This window comes from Zingiber officinale, chromosome 5A, assembly GCF_018446385.1.
Source record: "Zingiber officinale cultivar Zhangliang chromosome 5A, Zo_v1.1, whole genome shotgun sequence".
Taxonomy (NCBI): Eukaryota; Viridiplantae; Streptophyta; class Magnoliopsida; order Zingiberales; family Zingiberaceae; genus Zingiber; species Zingiber officinale.
In genome coordinates this window covers 25,607,631-25,613,718 of record NC_055994.1, presented here as the reverse complement: position 1 = coordinate 25,613,718, position 6,088 = coordinate 25,607,631, and the positions used below count along the sequence as shown (strand labels likewise).

The window sequence follows — 6,088 nt, the reverse complement described above, 5'->3', positions numbered from 1 at the left end:
TCTAAACTGCCTCCTTTGCTGCCTCCGATGCAGCAATGTACTCGACCTCTGTCGTAGAATCAGCTACTGTGTCCTGCTTCGAACTCTTCCAGCTCACAGCACCACCATTAATACAAAATACGAACCCTGACTGCGATCGATAATCATCCTGGTCGGTCTGAAAGCTAGCATCACTGTAACCCTTTACAGCTAACTCGTCATTGCCTCCATATATCAAGAAATATTCTTTAGTCCTTCTTAAGTACTTAAGAATATTCTTGACCGCTATCCAGTGACTTTCACCTGGATCTGACTGGTATCTGCTCGTCATGCTCAAAGCATACGAGACATCAGGTCGAGTACATAGCATGGCGTACATGATAGATCTTATGGCTGAGGCATAAGAGATCTGATCCATGCGGTCTCTCTCCTCTCTAGAAGAGGGACCTTGAGTCTTCGAAAGACTCACGCCATGTAACATCGGCAAAAATCCCTTCTTGGAGTTTTGCATGGCAAACCGAAGGAGTACCTTGTCAATGTATGTACTCTGACTTAGGCCAAGCAATCTCTTAGATCTATCTCTATAGATCTGTATCCCTAGAATGTGGAATGTCTCACCTAAGTCCTTCATTGAGAAGCAACTCCCTAGCCACACTACAACAAAAGTGACTTTCCGCAGCGCATCATCAATGGCGTGCAATTAAAGTACGCTGTTAATAATAGTTTTTACGGCGTGCCTAATTATGTGTGCTGTGGATAGTATAATATTTATACAAATGACAGCGTGCAGAAAAAGTACACTGTTAATAAACTCTTCTACGGCGTGCAAAGTGCGCTGTTAAAACTTAATATTAACAGCGCGCGGAGCGCACTGTTAATAATTATTATATATATAAATAATGGCGTACAAAAATGTATGCTGTGAATAAATATTATAAATGACAGCGTGCAGAATAAGTACGCTGTTAATAAACTTTTCTACGACGTGCAAAGTGCACTGTTAAAACTTAATATTAACAGCGCGCGGAACGCGCTGTTAATAATTATTATATATATAAATAACGGTATACAAAAATGTATATTGTAAATAAATATTATAAAATATTAACAGCATGCATATTAATAATCTTTAAAATTTTCTAAATATTTAGTCAAAAAATTTCGCGCTCAAACAAACCCTCGTGAATATTTTTCCGCGCATCCTCATTTGTCCGCGAATCATATCCTCATGCCCGAACAGCTCCTCATGCCCAAAACCTAAATTCGCGACCACCTCCTCACGCGTAGCTCCTGCCGCCGGAACCTCCCTGCCGCAGCTCCTCTCCGCCAACATCTTTGCCCATCCCCTCTCCGGCTAAATCCTCTCCGGCGAAGCCCTCCTCCTCACGCTAACTCTCTCCACCGAAGCCCTCTCTGCCGAAGTTCTCTTCACGCGAACTCCCTCCGCCAAAACCTCTCTGCCGCAACCCTAAAGTCCTCTCTGCCGAACATCTCCGCCCATCCTCTCTTAGACGAAGAGCTCTCCGGCGAAGCCCTCTCATCTGAAGCCCTTTCGTCCGAAGCTCTCCACTGAATTGAACATCTTCGTCGATCCTTCCGTTTCTCAGGTTGGATTTTCTTTTTGTTTTTCTTGTATTATGTTGAACACCTTCAACTATTTCTTGTATTTACTTTCCTTCCTCTTTCCTGGCATTCTTGTATTATGTTAACGTGAACCCCCCTGTTAACCTAAACTTCCCCTCTCTGTAGATTCTCCTTTCCTCTCCACAGCGATCTTCTTCTTTCGTTGACAAAGGGGCCTCCGACGAGGGGGCCACTGATGAGGAGGCCACGAGCGTCGGCTATTCAAGAGGTGTTTCCTTTCTCCACATCAATCTTCTTCTGTCACCGACAAAGGGGCCACCGACGAGGAGGCTAACGATGAGGAGGCCACGAGCGCCTTTTGTTAACCTAAAGTTCTCTCCGTACCTTCTCCTTTCTGTCTGCAGTGATCTTCTTCTTTCACCGACAAGGAGGCTGATGACGAGGATGCCGCGAGAGCCGGCTACTCAAGAGGTGCTTCCCCTCTCCGCTGCTTCTCCTTTCCTCTCCGCATCGATCTTCTTCCATCACCGACAAGGGGGCCACCGACGAGGAGGCCGCGAGCGCCGATTGCTCAAGAGGTGGTCGCTGCCTCACCAGTGCATGAGGCAATCGTTGCCTCACCAAGAAATGAGAGGTTGTTTCATGTGTAGGCTATTTACGAGCGGCTAAGGAAGAAGAGCACATTGAATGATCGATTCAACAAGTTAGTCACATGCTTGATTTTGGCTTGTAGTGCAAGGTGACCTTCTGTTCATCATACAAGTTGTTGCCATGGTGGATATTAATAAAGAGAATGGTCATTTGGATTGAGGAGGAGTTTGGTGGTTGAACTGTTTCACGAATCATTTTGGTTAGTTTGGTTGTTTCCTCCATGCATTTGGCTTCTCATTCTTCTTCCTTCCTTTGATGTTGTTGTTTCATCATCGTTGTATTTATGTTGCAGGAATTGGAATGATGAAGTTCACAACTGCAGCAAGAGAATCCATTGATGCAGTTTCTGCAATTCATAAACGCTCAAAAAGGTTTCACTTTTGATTTCGTCTCTCTTCTACTTTTCTTTAGGTGATTGTATGAACGAAAACCTTCAGTTTTCTTCGATCAAGTTGTTTGTGGATCCTTTTAAACAAAATTGCTTCTACTAGATTTGATCAAATTCAGGATTTCTCTAAAATGGTTAGAAACGTTTGTTATAAAGATTGCATCTTCTTGATGTCATAATCAGTGCTTGTTTGATGTACCTATGTAGTTCCTGTTAAGAGTATTTTTTCTGCAATGCTTTCATAGTTTTGTGTTTTCATATAGGATTTGAAGAAATTGAGAGGGAAAATCAAGGAATAATAGTTAAATAAGAGGGCAAAGGTATGCTTATGATCTAAATGGCAACACGAGAACTATAAAACTTATCATTTCTGCTTTTGTTGAGTCTTGTTGTCATTTCTGCTCTGTGACAACTTATTCTGTCATCTGTTTTTATTTTTTGCCTATTTTAATGAACTATAAAACTTATCATGTTTCATGACTATGATGGAGAGGACCCATTGACTCAGTGTTTACAACTATTGTTTTCTTTGATAACAATATTTTTAGTACATCCATATATTTGTTTAATTCAGTTTTGTTTTATAGGAACTTAAACACGGAGAAGATGCAGCAACACGTGGTATGATCTTCCTAGATCCTGGTTTTATATTTGTTGACACACTAATCTTCCAGCTGTATTCTTTTGCTTCATAGAGTTGGAATTTTGATAGTTGGCGTTGTGCAAAGCTCTTCTTCTTTTAACAAAAGTATACTTCCTTTTGAAAAAAGAGAGATTCAAGATTTTTTTCAAAGTGTTTGTCATAAATTATACCTGAAGTTGGAATGTAAGTGTTAATTATTTTTAGTGTGAGGCACTGCTTAGCAATGTTAATCATGTCTATTGGTTCATTCTTTTATGTGTTAAAAAAAGAACAACTATGCCAGTTGAAGCTCTAGAATAATCAATTCAAATATTTTTACTCTCTAGAAATTGTCATTTTGGTATTTGTTCAGGTGTTGAAATATTTCTTAGAGAAGTGTCGCTTATATCTTTTCTTTATTTGGTGATAAACACAAGTGTAGTTGCATTATTCAAGGAAATGAATATTGGCTCATTGGATATTACAAGCTTTCTCAGTTATTTTTATTTTATTTATAACACATTTTTATTTTCACTATAAAAAAATTACTTCAAAAGATTGATTATATTATCTGAAGATGAATCATTTTCAATTTTTGATATACTATTGTGTATCCTATTGAAGCAATATCTGGTTTTGTAATAACTTTATTTTAGTCCCTATTTAGATTTCTTTATGGTCCCTATTTAGGTTTAGTCATTATTTATAACTTTCTTTTTTTAGTCCCTATTTTAGTTTAATTTCCCTATTAAGTAGGTTTCTATGTTTCTTTGCAGTGATCTATTATATAATTATTTGACAAGAAGTTTTTACCCTTGTGTTAATCAGCAGAATCAGTGGAACACATAAATCTTCTTTGATCTTATAAAAATTAGTTAATTCTAGCATTGTTTTAGAAAATATTATCCAGTAACTAAGAAATAATTTAGTTAACTTCTCTATGTTTCTTCATCCCTTTTTCTCTTAATCTTGAGATAATTTTATCCAAGAAGTTGGTGGCAAGCAACTTTGTTATTAGTGGTTCCAAACAACATGTACTTCCATAATATATAAAAAAAATGTCCAAGTGTTGTGTTTTTCTTTGTATAATGTATTTTTTTTGTTTTAAAGTCATCTTTCTTATTTAGTGATCTAATCAGTTATATCCCAAGTCAATATAATTCCCAAATCATTTTTCTAATGTTGTGATTATGTTTGTCATAATCTTCTATTTTTTTATCAAACAATTTCTAAATTAATATTTTCATTCTATTTCTTGTTTGTTTATCCACTTCATTGGGTCTTGCTGAATATTGTTTTTCTATGTCTCTTGTCCAGAAACTCCTAAATAAGATGAAGGTTAAGATGGAAGTCTTGAGAGCAGCACAAAAACTAGCGGCTAGTGGAATACTATTGGATGCATATTAGATTGATGTAGTGTTGAAATATTGTTGATGATGAAGTCTTTGATTGTTAGTGATTCATGAGTTTTGTAGTCGATTTAGAGAAATTTATGAGTTTTGTAAAATGATTATTAGATAAATAAAAATTATATGATATTTATTTTCTTTATTTTCTTATGCCTGTAACACAATTATTCCTTTAGTTATAATTGTACGATATTGATAATTATGTGTGATTTTTTTTTATTTTATATACATTTAACGATAGTGCGCGGTCACGTGCTGCGAATAATATTAACCACAGCGTGTAGCTGCGCGCTGCAAATGCAATTTATCGCAGTGCGCAATTGCACGCTGTGAATGCACTTTTCCGCAGCGCACAGCCGCACGCTGTGAATGCACTTTTCCGCAGCGTGCAGCCGCATGCTGCGAATGTGTTCTGACTTTTAACAGCATGGAGTTGTGCAGCATGCGATGCGCGCTACGGATAACATAATTGCACGCTGCGGAAAGTCATATTTGTTGTAGTGCCAGGTCTTGACAGATTGAAGCAAAGGGATGTCCTTCCCAATGAGTAGTATATCATCCACATACAATATGAGGAAGACAACTATATCCCCTACAACCTTCTTGTAGACACAAGGCTCATCTTCATTCTTGATGAAACCAAACTGTTTGATTGTATCATCGAATCGAAGATTCCAGCTCCGAGAAGCTTGCATTAACCCATAAATGGACCTATGAAGATTGCATATCTGCTAGTATGCTGTGGATCTACAAAACCCTCAGGTTGTGTCATGTACACATCCTCGAATAGGTTTCCATTCAGAAACACAGTTTTGACATCCATCTACCATATCTCATAGTCATGGTAAGCTGCAATAGCAAGCATAATCCGAATGGACTTAAACATCGCTACTAGAGAAAAAGTTTCATCATAGTCAATACCATGAATCTGCTTGAAACCTTTAGCTACCAAGCGACCCTTATAGATAAGTCCATCTATGTCAGTCTTTCTCTTAAAGACCGACTTACACCCAATGGGGTTTACCCCTTCAGGTGGATCAACCAAAGTCCAAACTTGGTTGGTGTACATGGATTCCATCTCGGATCTCATGGCCTCTAGCCATTTCTCAAAATCTAGTCTCATCACAGCTTCCTGATAGGTGGTAGGCTCATCCTCTATGAGCACAACGTCATCATGGTCAGACAAGAGAAATGAATATCTCTTAGGCTGACGACGTACCCTATCAGACCTGCGAAGAGGTATGTCTACATGAACTAGTTGTTGTTCCTCAACTCCTTGTGGAACAACATCATCCACAACACTTTGTGGATCCAGTTCAACTTCCATCGAAGCTTCAGTGCTATGGTCCGCATCTTGAACTTCTTCAAGATCGAACGTACTCCCACTAGTCTTTCTAGAAACAAAGTCCCTTTCTAGAAAGACTCTAGTCTTTGCCACAACTACCTTGTGCTGAC

The 6,088-nt window shown here is 38.4% G+C and overlaps 1 long non-coding RNA gene across 1 annotated transcript; it reads left to right on the top strand.

Annotated features, from left to right (window-relative positions):
- Positions 1-2,390: 2,390 nt before the first annotated feature.
- LOC121982711 lies at positions 2,391-4,660 on the top strand. The gene is made up of 4 exons (XR_006112201.1): positions 2,391-2,585; positions 2,866-2,922; positions 3,190-3,223; positions 4,542-4,660. It is a non-coding gene; the product is annotated as an uncharacterized LOC121982711 (long non-coding RNA).
- The last annotated feature ends 1,428 nt before the right edge of the window (positions 4,661-6,088 follow it).